This window comes from Musca domestica, unplaced genomic scaffold, assembly GCF_030504385.1.
Source record: "Musca domestica strain aabys unplaced genomic scaffold, Musca_domestica.polishedcontigs.V.1.1 1, whole genome shotgun sequence".
Classification (NCBI taxonomy): domain Eukaryota; kingdom Metazoa; phylum Arthropoda; class Insecta; order Diptera; family Muscidae; genus Musca; species Musca domestica.
Window position 1 is genome coordinate 38636310 of NW_026712114.1, and position 23079 is coordinate 38659388.

At 35.3% G+C, this 23079-nt stretch overlaps 1 protein-coding gene across 2 annotated transcripts in view; it reads right to left on the bottom strand.

Moving 5' to 3' along the window:
* Positions 1-1900: 1900 nt before the first annotated feature.
* LOC101890326 (patj homolog) overlaps positions 1901-23079 on the bottom strand; it is a 201746-nt gene continuing 180567 nt past the window's right edge. For both annotated transcript variants that reach the window (XM_059122574.1, XM_059122567.1), the window contains one exon: positions 1901-2214. The gene's annotated coding sequence lies outside the window, so the exon portion shown is untranslated. The remainder of the gene's footprint in view (positions 2215-23079) is intronic.

Sequence of the window (23079 nt, forward strand, 5' to 3'; positions counted from 1 at the left end):
CTGAATATCGTTGTTACGGAGTGCATATTACGGTTGTGGGTAATAAATATAACAAATCGGATGAATAATATATATGGAAGCTATAGCTATATCTGAACCGATCTTCACCAAATTTGACATACTAGCTTCTAGACTCAATTCGATCGTAAGTGCCAAATTCCATTCCATTTGGACAAATATTAGACGTTTGGTGCACAATAAAAGGTAAATCGGACGAAGTTATATATGGGAGCTATATCCAAATCTGAACCGATCTCGATAAAATTTAGCAAAGGTATTTCTGAGCTGCATTTGATATATTTCCCCAAATATTGTTGTTACAGAGTGCATATTACGGCTGTAGAGGACAAAAATAACAAATCGGATGAACAATATATACGGGAGCTATAGCTATATCTGAACCGATTTCGATCAAATTTGGCACACATATTTTCAGGCCTAATTGGGGTGAATATGCAAAATTCCATACAATTCGGGCTGATATAACACGTATGGTGCACAATAAAATGCAAATCGGACGAAGATATATATGGGAGCTATATCTAAATTTTGACCGATTATCTCCAATTTCAATAGGGTTCGTCCTTGGGCCAAACAAAAGACCTTTGCAAAATTTCATCTGGATCGGGCAATAAATGCGACCTGTACTTTGTTTACAAAAATACATGGACAGACGGACGGACGGACGGACGGACGGACGGACGGACAGACGGACGGACGGACGGACAGACGGACGGACGGACATGCATAAATCGACTCAGAATGTGATTCTATGCAGATCATCAAAAGGAACTACGGGTCTATCTCGTTTCCTTTTGCCTGTTACAAACAAATGCACAAAGACATAATACCCTGACCACCTTGTGGTGTAGGGTATAAAAATATAAACAAAAGGCAGATTATTGATGATTTAGCTTTAGAAAAATGTGTGCTCAATGTTCTCGTTTTTTTTTTAGCTGTGGTTAGTTTTGGTTTTAAATTCAATTAGTTCAATTTGTTTAAGTTTTTTCCTTCATTTGTTTGCTAAAATTTATAAAATATGTATTGTTACACTGTTAGTGGGTTGTTGTCGTAGTGTTTCGGATATTTTGTTTTTTTTTTTTCTTTTTGCTTTTCGTTTACTTTAAATTACAAATTTGTTGCTTAGTTGCTTTGCCATTTTAGAATATTCAATTACGTTTTGTGTGTGTGTACATTTTTATTTCATTTTTACAGAGTAGGTAATTTGAAATTAAATTTGGTTTCTTTTTCATGTTGTAGTTGTTGTTGCTGGTTTTGGTATCCAGTTGTTTAACCTTTTTGACATTTTTTGTGGGATTTTTGTTGTTTGGTTGAATACTTTGTTAATTTTAATAATAAATATTTACATTGTTGCAGTTTTGTGGTTGTTGTTGTGGTGGTCATGGTGTTCATGTTCAAGTTGAGCACACAAACTCATTGGAGTTGTTGATAACAGTGGCGGTCATAAGTGTGAAGACATTTATTACTATTTAATTAGTTGGCATGTTTGTTGGACATTTTCGATGATAGTAGTGATAAAACTCTATATATTCATTACATTTTATCAAAAACCCATGCTGATAACTTTTTCCACAATTATGTCCACCACTGTATACCCTTTCCAATTTAATATTTTTTCTATGCATATATAACGCCTATCACCGCCTCTGAGTTGTTGTATTGCTCATGAATGTGTTGTTGTTGTTATCCTTACAAGTAAATCGATATATTTCCTATATTTATTTTATACATATTTATTCATTTCATATACAGTACATAGATGCCTACATACGGAGGCATATATGCATAGTTGTGTTGTTATCGTCAACGTCATCATCCATATCCACGTTCATATCGTCATCATCATCATCATATATTCATGTACATATACATATATATATATTTGACTATAGGTGTTTATTTATTTATTTTTGGTATATTTAACTAGATTTTTGGTTTTCATCATCGGTATATGTTTGACTCGAATATAGAAATGTATTCGTGTGTGTGTGTGTGTGTAATGCTGCTGATGATGATGTCCAAATGAGAATCACTTTATTGCTGAATATGTTTGTGTATAGATTTGCATGATTTTCGTACGTATGTATGTGTCGGTGTCTTCTGAATTTACGTATCCATTTGATATTGCAGCGTCCTTTGGCATTGTTGGCTTCATTTGTCTTCTCTACATTTTTGACATGGTGGTGATGATATCTGCAAATAAAGTGGAGATTTTTTTTAGCTTTGTTTTTTTCTTTGTGTTTATTTATTAAATGTTATTTTTTCTTGCTCTCGCTGTCTTCGTTTGGTTCACTTTCTCATGGCAAGAAATGTAAGTAGGAAAAGTAAATATTTTTCAACTTGATAATTAGTTAAATGTAATGGAAATTAAAGAGAATTGTTTTGATAATTTGCGAAAGCTTAATTGAATTTGGTATGCAATGTAAATATTAGGACAATGAATTTAGGTAATCACAATTTGTTGTGATAAGGAGATTTTGTGAGTACTTCTTAAAATGAAATGGATTGTACACTGTTGAAAAGATGACATAAAAAGTGTACATATTCTTTGTAAAGGTAGTGCGAATGTGATTCCAAAAATTTGTATGACAACAGAAACCAGTTAGGTAAGGTCAAATGTTGGGCGGGACCGAATATATAATACCCTACACCTCTATACGTATTCAATGGAGCTCCCGTAACAAAAAAATTTATATATGCAATTTATGTCAAGTAGATCATACGAACTTTGTACCAAATAACATTGCTGAATGGGGCATGATGTGACTTTGATAAGGATTATAATAAAAACTAGTAACGAAAAGTCAAAAGTCGGACGGGGCCGACTATATGCTACCCTAAACTACTACGTATATTTAGTAAAGCTTCCGGTAAAAAAATAATTCAAGTAGATCATACCACATAACAGCTTTAGACCAGTTATAGTTTGCTATAGAGTGCATGATATCACCTGGAGAAGGATTATACTAAAAAACCAGTAAAGAAAGCCTTAATGTCGGGCGGGCCGACTTTATGATACCCTACACCACTCTGCTAATTTAGTAGAGCTCCACATAACAATTAAAAGTTTTTATGAGAGAATTCAATCATACATGCTATGATTATAATTATAATTTAAAGTTTAAAGGACTAAATATGCCGAATCATTTGTATCTTTTAAATTCGGACTTTTATAGCCCATTTGGTGTACAATTAATTTGAAATCGGATAAAGATATATATGGGAGCTATATCCAAATCGGAACCGATCTCGATAAAATTTGGTAAAGATATTTCTGAGCTGTATTTGATATATTTCCCTGAATATCGTTGTTACGGAGTGCATATTACGGCTGCGGGTAACAAATACAATAAATCGGATGAACAATATATATGGGAGCTATAACTATATCTGGACCGATCTTCACCAAATTTGGCATACTACCTTCTAGACTAAATCGTCGTATGTGCCAAATTCCATCCCATTTGGACAAATATTAGACGTTTGGTGCACAATAAAAGGTAAATCGGACGAAGTTATGTATGGGAGCTATATCCAAATCTGAACCGATCTCGATAAAATTTAGCAAATGTATTTCTGAGCTGTATTTGATATATTTCCCCAAATATTGTTGTTGCAGAGTGCATATAACGGCTGCGGAGGACAAAAAAAAACAAATCGGATGAACAATATATATGGGTGCTATAGCTATATCTGAACCGATTTCGATCAAATTTGGCATACTTATTTTCAGGCCTAATTTGGGTGTATATGCAAAATTCCATACAATTCGGGCTGATATTACACGTTTGGGGCACAATAAAATGAAAATCCGAGGAAGATATATATGGGAGCTATGTCTAAATTTTGACCGATTATCTCCAATTTCAATAGGGTTCGTCCTTGTGCCAAACAAATGATCTATTCAAAATTTCATCTGGATAGGGCAATAAATGCGACCTGTACTTTGTTTACAAAAATACATGGACAGACGGACGGACGGACGGACATGCATAAATCGACTGAGAATGTGATTCTATGCAGATCATCAAAAGGAACTATGGGTCTATTTCCGAGCTCTATAAGATATCTGTTACCAAATGTTGTTGTTGTCGAATGCATCTTACGAATGTGAGGGACTTAAACACGAAATCGAATGAAACATATATATGGGAGCTATAGCTATATCTGAATCGATTTTCTTCGAAATCAATTTCAGGACTTTCAAGTCAGGACTTTCCGGCTGATATTGGCCATTTGGTGCACAGTTAATCCGAAATCGGTTAAAGATATATATGGGACCTATAACCAAATCTGAACCGATCTTGACAAAATTTTATACACTTATTTCAAAGCTGTATCTGATATCTGGTTCCAAAGATCATTGTTCTGGAATGTAAATTACGCGTGTGAGGAACTTTTAACGCCAAATCGAATAAAACATATATAGGGGAGCTATAGCTATATCTTAAGCGATTTTCACCAAACTTGAAGAACTGCTTTGTAAGATGGATTCAGTCATAATTGCACAAATTCAGTTATATTAGCCATTTGGTGTACAATAAACCTGATATCTGATAAAGATAAATGTGGGAGCTAATCCTATCCTAATCTGAACCGATCTCGATAAAATTTGTAGTGCATACTACGCATGTGAGGAACCTAGAACCCCAAATCGGTTAAAATTTATATATGAGATTTATAGCTATATTTGAATCGATTTTTTTCCAAATTTGATGTACTTGCTTCTAGACTGTATTCGGTCAGATGTGCCAAAATTCTGTTCATTTGGACTGATATTGGTTATATTTGGTGACAATTAACCCGAAATCGATTCAAGATATATATAGGAGTTATATATAAATTTGAACCGATTGATTGTGGTAAAATTTCTTCTCAATCGGATAAAAAATGCGACCTGCATTTTGTTCACAACATACATGGACGGACGGATAGGATCACTGACGTGCATAAATCAACTCTGAAAGTGGTTTTATGAGGATCCTCAAAAGTAACTATGGGTCTATCTCCCAGGACTGCACTTTCCATCCAATTAGTAGGAGTAGGCTGGTTCTAGTTGCTCACAGAAAACCCAGCCCCTTCTTCCATCTCTGATTGATCTGTCTTGCGCTTACGTGTGAACAGCACCCACTCTCTCTCTGTTGGTTTGACCCTTAAGCCGTTACTGTTTGGCCATCGTGACATCCTTGAAAGTGCACTCTGCATAAACTGTGATACATTGGAATGGAATTTCACCGACATTAACTGCAAACTTCATCAGCATAAGCTCATTTTTGCTCAATGGGTATAGAGATAAGCAGAATTGTTGATTTTGAAGTGAAAAACAGACAAAAGCATTGAAAAAGCTAGCAATGAATCCAGATCTGATGGCATCATTGGACCCGAGATCAGAAAGTGGACATTGCATTAAATGAAAACATTCAGACCAGCGGTATCATCCGACTACGATGTTGTTTTGCCTATTCCGTGGGAAACGAAGGTGGCCATAGTAGAAGTGGCTAGCAGTATCAGACGAGAAGAGTATATATTTCGAAGTCAATTATGATTGATTTCGTTTCAACCTACTTACCATCAGAAGATAAAGTAGAATATTGTAAAAACCAGGATGGCCGAATTCTTAATTCAAGTTTTACAATTTGTTCATTATTTAACCATCTTTTTAGGTAAAATGGGAGTAAAAATTTTGGTAAATTAATTTTCCTTTGAAATGTATTGACAGAATTTCAATCAGCTTTAAGAAAAAATCCGCTGAAAACCTTCAAAAATCATAATTCTTCAAAGTATGTCGAATTGAGAGTTGCCTCCGATTGCAATGCTGTAGGTTTAAACAAAACTTTTTCTATATATATTTTTTCTTTCAAAGAGATTGGAATTTCTAGAACACAGGCAAGAGTCAATATATCTTTAAAATAATGGAAAAAGATTATAGGACTGACAGTTTTTCAAAAATTAATATGAATTTCTTTTTGGGGTCGAGCAGTGCCTTCTCCGACTTGCTCAATTATGTAGCCTTAAACCAGTAAAGAAAGTCTTAACAATTAAACGTTTTTATGGGAGAATTCAATCATACACACTATGATTATTGTTATAATTTAAAGTTCAAAGAACTAAATATGCCGAAGCATTTGTATCTTTTAAATTCGGACTTGTATGGCTCATTTGGTGCACAATTGATTTGAAATCGGCAAAATATATATATGGCAGCTATATCCAAATCGGAACCGATCTCGATAAAATTTGGCAAAGATATTTCTGAGCTGTATTTAATATATTTCCCTGAATATCGTTGTTACGGAGTGCATATTACGCCACAGCCGTAACAAATATGACAAATCGGATGAACAGTATATATGGGAGCTATAGCTATATCTGAACCGATCTTCATCAAATTTGACATACTAGCTTCTAGACTCAAATTGGTCGTAAGTGCCTAATTTCATGCAATCAGGGAAAATGTTAGACGTTTGGTGCACAATCCGAGGTAAATCGGACGAAGTTATATATGGGAGCTATAGCTATATCTGAACCGATTTCGATCAAATTTAGCATACTTATTTTCAGACCTAATTTGGTTGTATGTGCAAAATTCCATACTATTCGGGCTGGCGCACAATAAATACGAGTTTGGTGCACAATAAAAGGCAAATCGGACAAAAATATATATGGAAGCTACATCTAAATTTTGACCGATTATCTCCAATTTCAATAGGGTTCGTCCTTGGGCCAAACAAATGATTTGTGCAAAATTTCATCTGGATAGGGCAATAAATGCGAACTGTACGTTGTTTACAAAAATACATGGACAGACGGACAGCGGACATGCATAAATCGACTCAGAATGTGATTCTATGCAGATCATCAAAAGGAACTATGGGTCTACCTCGTTTCCTTTTGCCTGTTACAAACAAATGCACAAAGACATAATACCCTGACCACTCTGTGGTGTAGGGTATAAAAACAGCATCCGCTGGTACTATTATGAATGTTTCGGAAGATCAATGTCAAGAGCCTTGGGGTTTGATTTTCATCTAGTTACGACAAATTAAATTACTATTATCATCTGGCTGATTTTGAATGCGGAATTCACTGCAGTCTAATTTTTTAAATCTTAAGTTCATGAGATACCCATTTGGCTTTAATAAGCTTTGGATACAGAAAACAAAATTTAACGTAGAGGATTCAAAATCTAAACCGTTTATATACCATCATCACAATATTTCACAAAATTAGACATGCTGCCGGTATGCTCCTCATGTTAAAAGATATCTGATATATATAAAATATGTTAATATTACCAAGTTCTAGCAGTATTTCATATAAATGAATTCTTATATGTGGGTTTGGTATCTAAAAAATGTCGTAACGAGACTGATTTTCATTCACTTTTTCATTTCACATAATAACATGTTCCCATTTTGAATTCAAATATTCCCATACCCTACGTACGTGCATCAATTATAATAAATTATAACATGTCGAAATATGCCCGTCTATAACTTTGCGATATGATAATGTGAGTTCCAATGGACGTATGATTTATATTTATTGTCATGGTGTTGGCATAACTCATACGACACCGACAACGTCGCCATAATCTCTTTCCAATCACCACCCCCAACACCATCGCCACTTATGAACACCCAAATCACATATCGTTACATCCCTGAGCGGGGCAACAGTGTTACTTGTCTATGCCATACCAAATGACTATTTTATTTTCATCATATATTATCTCTTCTTTTTTTGTTCTACCACTCTTTCTTCGTATTCTTTCCATTCCTACGAAGAAATGGAAATGGTGTTGGTCATTGTATCACATCAAATATTCCGAACGGCAACAAGGAAGCGAGAAACATTTCCATGATGTTTTTTTTTGCTTCTATATATTTGCATGTTTGCTTATGCATGCGAGTTTGGTTGTTGCCATCGATGGTGTTTCCTTTTACCCAACTCATCGTTGCTTTGTGTCGATGCTGTCGGCAATATGAGCTCTGTATTGACATATTTATTGTTATTTCAACCTCTTTTTATGTGATTATACTTTTTGCTTCCTATTTTACTTGTTGTTGTTTTATGGAAAAAGAGAACTCTGAGAGATAGAGAAAGTAGAAAAAGACCAAATGTATCCATTACCGTCGAAACTGTAAAATGTTAATTGTAAAATAAATATAATAAATATTTGCCTCTAAGTATAGAAATAAATTATTTCAAAATAATCCCTAAGCCTTTTACTATACTGGGATTGTAGTTACAAGACTGCTAAAATCGCAGAATATATTTGTGTTTAAACCTGTAATTTAGATATCTTCAGGATTCATATAGTATAAGTAATTTTTATCGATTAAAGTTTTCCACATTTTAGTAACGGTGAACTAACGACCTATTCATTAAACGGATCGATTATTCGCGCAATGATTTAGATTTCGATTTCACCGGTAAAAATTCCTACCATTCCATACTATCGGTTTAAAAAAAAATATTACGATTTTAAAGTAAATATATTAAAAACAAGTAAGCAAAGGCTACAGTCGAGCGGGGCCGACCGTTGAATACCCTACAACACTATAATAACGATACAGTTTATATAGGCGAGATACTCGAAAGAATTCCACAAGATATTCTGACAAATAATAAACGAAAACCATCAGGTTTCGTTCTCTAATTTTCGAATAATAGCAACTTAAACGAATTGGCTCATTTCCAATTTATTGGTAGATGTTGCACTTAAATGGTCTTCCTAGATCTGGAACCAATATTTCCCAAAGACCTATAATCTCTCAGAAGTGGCAAAAGATTAACATTTATTACTGGTATATGAGATACAGACATTTGACTATATTCTTCAACGAAATCAGCGTTAACGAAATAGTCGGAAGTGCGTCTTTCCTGTATTTGTGAATTCTTCAAAATGTCACTGGAATGGACATTTTCGTATTTTGTCTACAAAAGTTGGCAAACTATTTCACACATTGAATATTTTTGGATGGCCATCCAAAACTTCTTGGCTTTTGCAATGTGCGGTAACCCCCATTCAAATGTGCGTGAGGATCGGGCGATAATTATGACCTGCTGACAATTTTGCAGTTTTTTGGTCCATTTCAACCTTTAAATATATAGCGATCATCTCCAAAAAGAGAAGGCATCAATTCTAACCCTCATCTTATCCCCATGCAAAATTTCGTAAGGATCGGGCCATAAATGCGATCTGAATATGATATCCTGATATCCTAACCACTTAGTTTTGTTAGCTGTAGAAATATTACCAAATGTTTAATTCAAAATGAAAATATGCCAAAAATATGACAAAATTGAAAAAATATGAGAAAATGTTAAAAATCCAATATTTTCATCTTTAGAGAGATATTTTTATGCGATTTTTTAGACGTTTTTTCTTTCCTGCCAAGAGGCCATTCTGAATTAATGAAAACTGTCGAAATCAGTTCAGCCGTTCTCGACATATAAGAGATTTTTCAAGCATATCTTCATTGATAGACATATATATCGCACATATTTTGCTATATATCCGATTTGTTAGATGTTAAACTCAATGAAAAGATCAGAAGTAACCTTGTCATGGCTTTGTGATTTCGCCGGGATTTAAAATATTCGGTTTGATGAAAAATTTTGATTTTTTTCAACACAAAAGATATGGTCTATTTTACCCGTTAAATATTATCCGATAACCACCCAAATTGGTAGGCTTCTTCCCCGCCCTATACTCTAGCTACATGCGAAATTCCGCGTCGATTGGTCTATAATTGCGACCTGTATAGCTACTGCAAAATCCGACATTTGGCGATCATCTCCAAAAGAAATATGCTTCTATTCTGACCCTAACCCCACCTTCGTGCAAAATTTCGTAAGGATCGGGCCATAATTGCGACCTGTAGCGTGATTACAAATTAACATGGACATACGGACAGACGGACGGACGGATATATATAGCTAGATCGACTCAGCTCGGCGAGCTAGGAAGATCTATATATACTTTCCTATATGGGAAACCAATATTTCGAGGTGTTACATAAATTCTGTCCCAATCAAACTTATAATACCCCCAACACATAGTGTTGTAGGGTATAATAAGGTAACCAAAACAACTTGCTCCAAACATAAGAAGGCGCGGACGCGGCGTTCTTCTGGTTACGTCTATGTTGATTACACTGTGCGACAAAACTCATTTTTTTTTTAAATAATAACGAGTAAAGCTAAGATTAGAAAGTACTAAACGAAGATTACAGGGTGAGATAAAAAAAACTGCAACCAACTTCAGAATGCTGTCATTTATAAGCCACTCGTCCGACAGCTGTTAAAATTTTTGCAGTGCCAGCTTATTATATTGTTTGCAAGCGTAGAAAAACATTTTGGTGAGAATTTTCGTGATGGAATTTAAGCGTGATAGTGTGATTTATTCATATTTAGCTGGAAAACCACAAGTGGCTATCGTTAGAGCACTCCAGCATTTAAATGTGAATAACTCTTTTGTATCACGTACCATCGCTCGCTACAGTGATACTGGCAATGTGGCCCGACGTCAAGGAAGTGGGCGAAAAATAAAGAAGCGACTTGATCGAAACCCGCGTCGCAATGGTCGAAAAATGACTCGTGAGCTGAACATATCGCAATATTCCATTCGGCAAATATTGAAAAATGAGCTCGGGGTAAAGCCAATGAAATTCCAAAAAGTGCAAGAACTTACACCGCAACAGAAAGTAAATAGACTCAAAAGAGCTAAAGAGTTGCTTCGCTTGGCCGAAAGTGGTGAACTGCCGAATTTGGTTTTCTCCGATGAGAAAACAATCGTTGTTCAGCATTGCCGAATATTATCGCGAAAATATTCTGGAGGGTGTATTAAAGCGTAAACATTTTTGCCGCAGACCTAGGACATTCCAATAAGACTCAGCTCCAACGCACTTAGCGCGCATGGTTACAAAATGAGGTTCCTAGCTTCATTTCCAGCGCACAATGGCCGCCAAAATCTCCGGAATCTAATCTATTGGACTATTGTTTCATTGGCCATAATTCGTGACAAAGGTGACCAATTCGAACAAATCTAAACCTATTCTAAAATTTGATGCTATTTCCGACATTTTTTGCTTTCATTCAATAAAATTAAAAAAAAAAATAAAAATGATGACGTTTGACTTTGTTGCAGTTTTTTATCTCACCCGTAAATGCTAAAGAATATATAAATGCTGTACTTCAAATTCCATGAAAAAAAAAAATGTTTATAAGTGCGGTTGTAAGATTTAGAAAACTTTCCAAAATAATTTTAGTTTTATTTAATTCTTTGGTTCCTTTTCTATTGAGCTTACGATCTCGTCACTTGGGTAAAAAAAGTTTTTTGTCATAGAAGTTATTTTTAAAATAACTTCTGGGGAGAATATCCCAGACAAAAAACAAGGGAGCTGATGAGGATTGGTGGCTCCTTCCGAAACCTAGGTATTCCCTGCCTTACCCCCTGGTAAACATTACCATCGTTCTCCACTAATAAACAAACGTTGTTTTTATAAAAACAACAATAAAGGGATAAAGTCTGACCATTTTGCAACAACAAAATACTACGGTATCCCGAACAAAGAAGCCAACACTGTTCGAAAAAAAATATTTAAATATGCGTTCTATAGGGCCTAATATGAAACCAATATTAAGGAATAATTTCCGGAAAGCATTTCATAATACTGAAAATAAGAGCTCAATTCGTCTGAAGTTTTGCCGACAAACAGCGGATATTATCTAATCGACATTAAATTTTACTCTGATCAAAAATATGTGCTTTATGGGTTCCCAAACAATATTTTGTGGTGTTACAAACTGATGACAAAATGCCATTTTATGGTAGAGGGATTCAGTTTGGCTACCCTGAACTCTTTGCGAAAAATAACTAAAATTCCATGTCTTTAAATTTTACAAAGGACCTTACCCCACGTACTTTAAGTTGCCTTACCAAACCTCAAAAAATACATACATACAATTTTCCGTATTTGAATTCATATTTCTTACATTTTGTCGTTAACAAGTTTATCGCTAACATTGTTTCTTTGGTTAGTGGTGCAAATCGAGGAACAATTACATTTGTGTGTTAGTTCTTGTTCTTTCTAAATGCCTTTGATATAAGAACGAACTCGCACACACATACACTAACATAATTGCTTTGACATAGCTATGCTTTATAGGAAACACACACATCACACATACATATGTACTTTTACTTGTTCCATTTACGTTTGCTGTTATTTTACTAGCAGCTGCCAGTTAAGGGATTTTGAGTGTTTATTTTTATCCTTAAGCAAAGATATGACCTATAAAATATATATACATGCATTCAGAGTCCTTGCCAACGGAGTCAGAGTCCTTTCCACACACACACACACACACAAACATTGACATCTTTACGTATATATATAGGAGAACAGTTCTATGTGCCCCATATGTATGTTCTTATGTGCACCATTGCGCTATGACATACGATATGCACTGATATGCTCCTCGCTCACATTCATACGGTATGTACGTGAAAGATAATTGTGTGCGAATATTTGTATGTGTGCTATGTGGCTTGGGTATCTTATGTCCTCCCCGTATATCCTTATTAGCTTAAAGTCTTTCGCATTGGATAATAACATTGTTCGACCTCAACGTTTAAGGAAAAATAAGCGAATGTATCTGCCAGAGATTATGTTTGTTAAATATAAAGACAAAAATAATACTCGCATGAGAATATTAAATTCTGTTTGCAGCTGCAATGTTTGACTCATTAAGTTTGACTATGAAAGTCAAGAAAATAAAATTTTAATTATCTTCGAGATAATGAGATTTTAACGACAACAGTGTCGAAAAGTGGATTTTTCCCATGCAAAGAACTTGCTATTTTTTAACTTTCGCCGTAATATCTCCTGAACGAGATAAATGTTTGCACAAAGGGTAGAATTTAAACTAGAAGTAAGTTCGGATGAAATTTGATTTTATATTCAATATGTCATTCCATTAGCAAGACCTCGAAATATTTGTCGGAAACCCAAAAAGTATATGTTACATTATTGCATATACAGGGTGAGATGAAAAAACTGCAACCAATTTCAGACAGCTGTCATTTCTAAGCCACTCGTCCGATAGCAGTTAAAATTATTCCAGTGACAGCTCATTATATTGTTTACAAGCGTACAAAACCATTTTGGTGAAAATTTTCTAGAAAAAAAGTTATTCGTGATGGAATTCAAGCGTGATAGTGTTTTTTCTTTATTTTTGGCTGGAAAACCTCATATGACTATCGTTGGAGCACTCCAGGATTTAACTGTGAATAAATCTTTTGTGTCTCGTACCAACAATAACAACGTACAACAACATCAGCAGAAATGGTTCGAAAAGTAAAGAAGCGAATTAATTGAAACACGCGTCGCAATGGCCGAGAAAAGGCTCGTGAACTGAACATATCGTAATATTCGATTTGTCAAATATTAAAAAATGAGGTCGGGTAAAGCCAATAAAATGTCAAAAAGTGCAAGAACTTACACCGCAACAGAAGGAAAATAGATCAAAAGAGCTAAAGAGTTGCTTCGCTTGGCTGAAAGTGGTGAACTGCCGAATTTGGTTTTCTCCGATGAGAAAACATTCGTTGTCCAGCAGTTTGTAAACAAACAAAATTATACTGTTTACTTGCCAAAGAGGTCAGCTGAAAATGTGCACCTTCGATTGGCCACCAAAACTTAAGCGCCGGCCATGGTGATGGTGTGGGCCGCCATAACAGCCGATGGTCGCTCTACGCTCGTATTAATCGACCGTGACATCAGAATAAATGCCCAATATTATCGAGAAAATTTATTGGACACGCAAACATTTTGGCCGCAGACCAACAGGACTCAGCACCATCGCACTCAGCACCCGCCACCCAAGAATGGTTACAAAATGAGGTTCTTCGCTTCATTTCCAGCGCACAATGGCCACCAAAATCTCCGGATACCAATCCGTTAGACTATTGCGTCTGGAGTATTTTGGAAAAAAAAATACCAAAGCGTCGATCACCTCAAGCAAGCGCTTCGGCGGTAGTTGTCCAAAATACCGCAAAGCAACATTCGGGCAGCGTGTGATGGTTTCATTGACCGGTTGAAGGCCATAATTCGTGCTCAAGGTGACCAATTCGAACAAATCTAAACTTATTCTAAAATATGATGCTATTTCCAACATTTTTTGTTTTCATTCAATAAAATTTAAAAAAACGTAAAAATTATGGCGTTTCACTTTGTTACACTAATTGGTATGGCCTCCCTACAAAGGTACTTCTTGATTTTCGGTGTTTCTGACACATTTTCTAACAATATTAAATGAAACTTGAAAATTGGTGTTCTCGGGAGTTCTTTCATTTCTCGGGAGTTTCTTTCATGTTCGATTCAGGTTTACCAATTGGTATAGCCCCCATATAACGGTACCTACTGGGTATCGGTATTTTGAATGTTTCTGCCACAATTTCCAACCAATTTAAACAAAACAGGACAACTGGGATTCTCGGGAGGCCTCCTGTCTACTTGCGAAAACATTTCGATTCAGGCCCACTAATTGGTATAGACACCATAACGGTAGCATCTAACTTACTTGTTATACCCTCAACCATATGGCTAGAGATGTTATATATCATTTGAAACGGTCAATACGTGCCTAGTCGAAATAACGGTTTTAGACCCTAGGATATTTAGGGGTTGAAATGGACCAAAAACTGAAAAATTTCATGATTTTGCAATTGCTTTACATGTGGCTATTATAGACCAAACAACGCGAAAGTTAATATGGGACAAGATCTTTGGGCTAGGCAGAAGTCTTCCAATTTTAATGGCCACCGGGTAATATTTGGTGGGTAAAGTAGACCATAACTTTTGTGTTAAATTAAAGTCAAATTTTTCACTAAACCGCGAATATTTTTAATCCCGGCGAAATCACAAATAGACGAACAGGTAAAGCCTGACCGTTTCATTTTATCGGATATATATAGCGAAATTTATACAATGTCTATATACAAAGGAAGGGGATGTTTGTTAGATTGCTTATATCTCAAGAATGGCTGGACCGATTTAGACAAATTTTGTCAATTCAGAATGCCCTCGTGGCACAAACGAATAAAATCTAATAAAAACGCATAAAAAGATGACTGTAATGATGTTAATATAGATTTTGTAGTATTTTGTGACATTTTTTTTTAATTTTTTCATATTTTTATCGCATGCGATTTTTTCAATTTGACTTATAATACATTTTGTAATATTTTTTTCACCTTACAAGACAGGTTGAGGTTATTATATAGGGATTGCAATTATCGTCCGATCCTCACGAAAATTTTCATAAGGGTAGGATTAGGCTCAGAAGGGCTAGGCCTATTGTTTTTAAAGATACCCGCCCAACTAAAAATGTTCCTCATTTTGCAGCCGTTATAAAGGTCACAAATAGAAACCAAAGGACACGAAATCTCGCATAAAGTTAGAGTTTAGAACAGCGGGTAGAATGGATCACTAGTTTCGTGTGAAAAAATACCAAAATTACTTACAGGCGATATCCGAAATACACAAAAGGCGAACTTCTGGCTTTTTTATGCTGATTTCGTTGACAAATATAGTCAAATATCGTAGACAAGCAAATCATATGATGAGTCTAAATTTGGAGATACATAGGGGCTTCTTGCCTTTTTTGCAAAATATTTAGGGGTTCAAATTAACCAAAAACAGAAACGGTTTTCCGATCACACAATTGAATCTAATCGACACGCCTGTGAAGAGAGTTAAGGAAAGGGAAGAATTCTAGCATTTTGGATGACCACTGTATTATATTTAGCCGTAAAATGGACCACGACAACTAACAGCCCGACGGAGTGCATAAATATTGGGCAAATGTCCCTAGTCAAAAACCTAATTTCAAAAGCGAAATCTTCCAATATGGATTTGGACATAAGGGGGCTTCTAACATATTGTAGTGTTGTAGGGTATAACATAGTCGACCCCGCACGACTATAGCCTTTGCTTACTTGTTATATCTGTATTTGATGAAGCATAAAAATGGAATACTTCCGTCGACTATATCTGGTAACTCACTCACATTTTAACATTTTCGAAAAATTATCACATATCTCATGTAAAGTGAAGGAAGTTACCAATATAGTCCAAACCTGACACGTTGCAATATTTATATCATATTTATTTAGGTCTTATACGAAATGGACAATATTGGCCCATTCATTCAAAATCTACTCCATAGAGGGTCAAGAGTTTGAATAGTCATAACAGAAGTCAAAATATTTTTTAAATAATCGAACATTGGGTATACATCTGTCGGCCAAACCGTCCGATACTTTTCTACTTCTTTTGTTTAATTGTTTCGTTGGTCCCTTGAGTACTTATGCATTAAATTGCAAAAAAGCTCTCATAAATAAAAATAATCAGATTTCTGCTTTATTCAGTCCTTTTCCATCTCCAAGTAATTTCCAAATTTGAAAAATTTCTGTCAACTTTTAACCCTAATATAAGCTAATTTAAGTTTAAACTGATTTCTTTTTGTCATGAATAATGATGTTGTGCCCTTTAGGCCAAGGTTAAATGTTTGAACTGGAAGTATTTAAATTCACATAAATTGTATGTCCCAGCAAAAAAAAAAAAAAAAAACACAACAAGAAAATGTCACAACTTTCAAAGATATTAATCATATTATTTTATAAATTAACATTACAGTGATGGCAGCAGTCTGTAGATCCCACAACATGGCCAAAAGCGAAAGAAAAGAGTTATAAACAAAGCAAGTTAATTCGTTTGCAGGATGTCTTTTGATAAAAAGCAACGTGGGGAGGGGCAAAAAAAAGGCGAGAGCCATGCATACCATTTACAAATAAATTCTAACAACCAATCTAATATTATGCTAACAATCTCAAAAAAATGGAAAAGGGGGAAGCACTGCTTTATATTGCCTGCTAACGCAATAAAAATGATTTAGAATGGCAACTAACGAAGCCAGCTCCGGAATCGCTTCATTCAATCGCTGAGAGACAGATGGGGGTGGGAGGTTACGAGTCATCATTATTCGTGCTTGTTCAAAGGTTTAGTGGCAGAATATGCATATATTTTATGTTTCGGTATCATTAGGTTTTTGTATCCTCACTTTTTCTTATTCGTTTTGTTCTCATTCTCCTTCGCCATTTCTGTGATTTCTTCCTGCAGTTCTTTGGTTTTTTGCTACCATTTCGTAGTACTGAAGTTGAATGTTAATAATGGATAATGGAAACAAATTTATTATTTGTAGGTCACTTGTTAGCACTTGGGGTTGAGCTCTGGATAAGCTTCTAGGAGAATAGCCAATGCGGAAAAAAAGGGTTTCTGTTGTTTTACCAGTTTGCCGGAAAAGGTTTCTTTATTGTGTTTGCATTTGTTGTCGTTGTTGTATTGCGTTTTTTTTTTTTTTTTTTTGATAAATGACCTGGCTTTTGAGGAAATATTTTCTCGGTTTTATTCCCTTGCCGTTCATGCTTGATGGCCATTTACTGCAGTTGTTGTATGCTGTTATGAAATGGAAACATTTTAGCAGGCACTACAGGAAAATCTTCGTTAAGTGACTGCAGAAAAATTGAATTCATGAGATTACCAGCGGATTTAAATAAGCGCTTGAGAAATTTATTTTTAATTTTATAAAAGAGACAAAGAGTATCAATATTCTAGGCTAGTACATGCTTAGAAAAGGTTATATGGACAATACGCTTTAATGTAATTTTAATTTAATTGACGTAATGCCTTAGGAGTCTAACAGATAAACTTTAGAAGTAGAAGTCTTGTATCGACAGATGATCGTTTAAGGTCTTTCATAGATAGAAACAGCTTAGTGCATGGAATATTTTCAGAAGTCTTATATAAATAGAAGGTCATATAAAATAAGAATATTAGAGACTTTCTAAGGTAGTAAGTAACAAGTAAGCAAAGGCTATAGTCGTGCGAGGTCGACCATGTGATACCCTACCACACTAAAATATATTAGAAGCCCCCTTGTGTCCAAATCTATTTTGGAAGATTTCGCTTTTGAAATTATGTCATAGAACACTGCCAACATATTACCCTTAGCTTTTTGACCAGGGACATATGCCAAATATTTGCGCACTCCGTCGTGTTGTTAGTTGTTGTGGTCAATTTACAGCTAAATATAATCTAATTGTCATCTAAAATACTATACTTCTTCCCTGTCCTTAACTCTCTTCTCAGGCGTGTCGATTGGCTTCAATTGTGTGATCAGGAATATTTTTCTGTTTTTGGTTCATATTTTTTCACACAAAAGTAGTGGTCCATTCTTCCCGCTGTCCGAAACTCTAACTTTATACGAGATTTAGTGTCCTTTGGTTTCTATTTCGGCTGCAAAATCAGGAACATTTTTAGTTGTTGGTTCATTTCAACTTCTAAATATATTGCGAACATTTTTGAAAACAATAGGCTTAGCCCTTCTGAGCCTAACTCTACCTTTGTGAAAAATTTCATGGGTATCGAACGATAATTGCAATTTGTATATAATAAATTACCCCAACCTGTGCTATAAAGTGAAAAAATATTATAAAATATATACTTCAATATTACAAGTCAAATTAAAAAAAAAATCGCATGCGATAAAAAAATAAAAAAAATTTACAAAATACTACAAAATCTATATGAACATCATTTTGGCATCTTTTTATGCGATTTTTTTAGATTTTATACTTGTATGCCAAAAAGGCATTCTAAATTGACAAAATTGGTAAAAATCGCTCCAGTCATTCTGGAGATATAATCATTCTAACTAACATCCCCTTCCTTTGTGTATATACATTGTATATATTTCGCTATATATATCCGATATTTTTACTATCGGCATCTACGTAACGGTCAGAATTGACCTGTTCGTCTATTTGTTATTTCGCCGACATTAAAAATATTCGCGGTTTAATGGAAAATTTTACTTTTATTTATCGCAGATGGTCTATTTCAACCACTAAATGTTACCCGATGACCATCAAAATTGGAAGGCTTCTGCCCAGCTCAAAGCTCTAGACCCACGCTAACTTTCGCTTCGATTGGTCTATAATTGTGACCTGTAGAGCAACTGCAAAATCATGATTTTGTTCTTTTTGGTCCATATCAACCCCTAAATATGATACGATCATCTCCAAAAGAAATAGGGTTCTATTCTGACCTTAACCCCACCTCCATTCTAAATTTCGTGAAGACCGGGCCATAATTGCGACCTGTAGAGTGATTACAAATTAACATCTACAGACGGACGGACATACATAGCTAGATCGACTCAGCTCGGCGAGCTAGGAAGATCCATATATACTTACCTATGTGGGAAACCAATATTTCGAGGTGTTACATAATTTTTGGCCCAATCAAACTTATAATACCCCCAACACATAGTATTGTAGGGTATAAAAAGAAGGCCTATTGAGATATTCTTCGGTTCGAAGACATTCAAACAAAGTATTCAAACCTGTCAATGTCTTATATAGAAAGAAGATCTTTAGAGGAGAACGATGCCTTAGAGTTGTTGTCTTCTAAAGACAGAAGAAAACTGCTAAAGGTCTATTATAGAGAGAAGAAATGTTGGGATATTTTTAGAACAAAAGGCTTTTCTTAAATGAGAAATAGTATTCATTGGACAAAAAAAAACGAACCTACATGCTCTACATTACTCGAAGAGAGGATTTTTATAGTTCTTCTGCAGATAGAGCACCTCTTGAACCTTCTAAAAAGAAACGTTGATGCCTTCAAAAAAGATAAGGCCCTTTGAAGTCGTACATGAATAGAATTCTCTGGGAAGAATAACTTGTAGACCTTGGGTCTAATAGCTACAGTGGGTATATATCACATGATAAGTGCTCTTGCAAATAACAGTTTTGTATCTAATGCCTTTTGGACAAAATCTCCTTCAAGATGAAACCATGTTGGTTCGTCTTTATATTGGTTTGGTGTACTCGATTACAAGAGAATGTGACAAAAGTCAGTCAATTTGGGCAGGTATTACACATTTAGAGCACAATAATCGCGAAATCGGGTTAAGATATATTGAAGCTATATTCAAATCTAATCGGTTTCTACCTGGAACTGCACAGGCAAAACTTGTCATAAGCCATTACAATATTCAAATGCGAAACTTGAAAAAAATTGGTGAATAATATAGTTAAAATCATCAAAATACCGACTATCGGGAGATATCGTTATATGGGAACTATACGAAGACGTGGACATGCATACGATTTTTTTGGGACAGGCTGTAGTACACATTAAAAATTAAAATACAAAATTTAAACGAATAATGTCGCTAAATTCATCAAAATGAGGGCTGTACTAAAACGTGGACCTGCACAGCAATTTTCTGTCATATGCTGTAGGATCAACTAAGGACTTCAAATACTAAATGTGAAATATTCCCGGTTAATTGTGTCGCTTAAATCGCAAACATACCGAAAATAGGGAGGCACCATTATATGGGGGCTTCACCAAAACCTGGACCTACATGACCTATTTTCAATACCAAAAGTCCTGCAGACATAATATGCATTTGAATAAAATTTTATCAATCTTCTTCATTTCGTTAGGAAGCTAGAGTGATTTCCACAGACGGACGGGCGGACAGACATCGCTTAATCGATATAGAATTTGATGCTGATCAAGAATGTAACAAACGGCATGACAAACTTAATATACCCTCCATACTATGGTGGAGGGTATAGAAATCAGAGGAAAATCGTTGAAGTGATTCACATGTTATAAGGGTTAAAATTATTAAAAAGAATGAGTGGTCCCATAAAACCATTCCTCCCGCCAGATTAGAACTTGTAGAAATATTCGGATCGAACTAATATTTCATATTTTTTAAGAGGACTGGTCGCACCGGACTTAGCACCGATAAAAAATATAAATAATATTGCAAATTAACCTTTCAACTTATTAGAAATCCCGAAAGTAGATGCAATGCTAACCAGTTTTTTTGTTGGAAACAATTGCGCCAAATTTCAGAGTCATGCTCAAGATAATGTGGACCCCATCTACATTTCAACAGGAAGATTGATAAACAAACAGATTGACATCGTTTAATCGATTTTGAAAATATTGTCCATAAATAATATGCATATGAGAGCTATAATTATATCTGGACCGATTTTCAAATTTGATGTTCTTGCTTCTAGACCGACTTCGGTCAGGTGTACCAAAATTCAGGACTTTTGGACTGATATTGGCCATTTGGTGCACAATTAACTCGAAATCGGTTAAATATATATATGGGAGCTATATCCAAATCTGAAGCGATCTCGATAAAATTTGACAGAGGTATTTTCGAGCAGTATCTGATGTCCGGTACCAAATATCATTCTTGTGGAGTGCATATTACGCGTGTGAGGGACTTAAAACCCCAAATATATGGGAGCTAAAATCTGAACCGATTTTATCCAAATTTAATGTCCTTGCTTCTAGAGTGAATTCGGTGGTATATACAAATTATCAGGTCATTTGGAGTTATATTGCACTTAAAACGAAATCGGTTGGAGATATACAGGGTTGCCCATATTCGACGGACCCATGCTTTTTTTTAAATCAAAGAAAAAATAAAAACATTCTTTGCGTCAATTGAATTTTGTACGGGAACAAATGCAAATCAATGCGAATAATCCGTTGTAAAGTGGACCGAGCCATGTCCAACTGCTGAGAACGGCGTTTTCGGGATGTTCTTGGGACCTCTCAACACTGGCTCGTACAGCAGCGATATTCTCGGCCGATCGCCTTGGTCGACTTTTATATGTCCTCTTCGGATTAGAAAGAGCCTTACCAGTCCAAAAAATTTTTGTATAAACGCTTAATGGTGTTCTTAGAAGGCGCACTTCTCACATTTTTTAATGTTTTAAAAGCACGTTGAGTTTTCACAATTGACTTCTTGTAAATTTCAACTATTTCAGTGCGGAGATATTGGTGGCTATTGTGCGCTGGAAATGAAGCGAGGTACAGGGTTGTCTTGGGGACCTCTCAACACTGGCTCGTACGGCAGCGATATTCTCGGCCGATCGCCTTGGTCGACTTTTATATGGCCTCTTCGGATTAGAAAGAGCCTTACCAGTCGAAAATTTGACTTCTTGTAAATTTCAACTATTTCAGAGCGCTCGCGTGGTGTGTATTGGTTCATGGTAAAAATCTGTTTGAACTGACGCTTCAAACGCGGTATGTCATTAAGCGATGTGACATCTCTGTCAAAAGTTATGGCGTTGCCAGATGGGTCCGTCGAATATGGGCAACCCTGTAGGAGCTCTTGGGCTAGACAAATATTAAATATTAATTTCAACTTAATCGAATAATAAATGCGACCTGCATTTTGTTCACAAAAATACATGGACGGACGGACGGACTGACATGCATAAATCGACTCAGAAAGTGATTCTATGAATATCCTCAAAAGCATCTATGGGTCTATCTTGCATCCTTCACCATGTTACAAACAAATGCACAAAGACATACTACCTTGACACTATGTGGTGAAGGGTATAAAAATACATTCGTATTAGCCTATTCGAATAGAAATTCATACACTAAAAGTATATGGGCAAACGACTGACACTTTCTAAATTATTGAGGGCTGTTTTCGAAGAAGAGCTTATATGATAAGTGTCCTCGGAAGTCTTTGAAGTGAGCCTGTTTAAGTATCAAATGTAAGGGATATTTGTCCTCAACATCACCAAAGCTTTCCAAGACTGTGAACCTTCTCCAAACACAACACTCTCTTGGCAACATTATATCTTATTTTTTGCCCTAAAAACTACACGTTTTTTTTTGTCTTGGCATCACTTAAAATTTGTTTATGTAAAAATCACTTAACCTTATTTTTTCAACGGAAAATACTTTTGCCTTTGGCACACAAATGACAACAAATATTTACACTTGTTGGGCTGTGTCGAAGATAAAGTTGGTGATAGAATGACATAACAATAAAATAAAATAACGATACTCTAATCAAACAAACGAAAAGCAAAAAAAAAAAAACACTTTCAAGCTAAAGAATATATCCAAAGGCGATAAATGGAAAAAT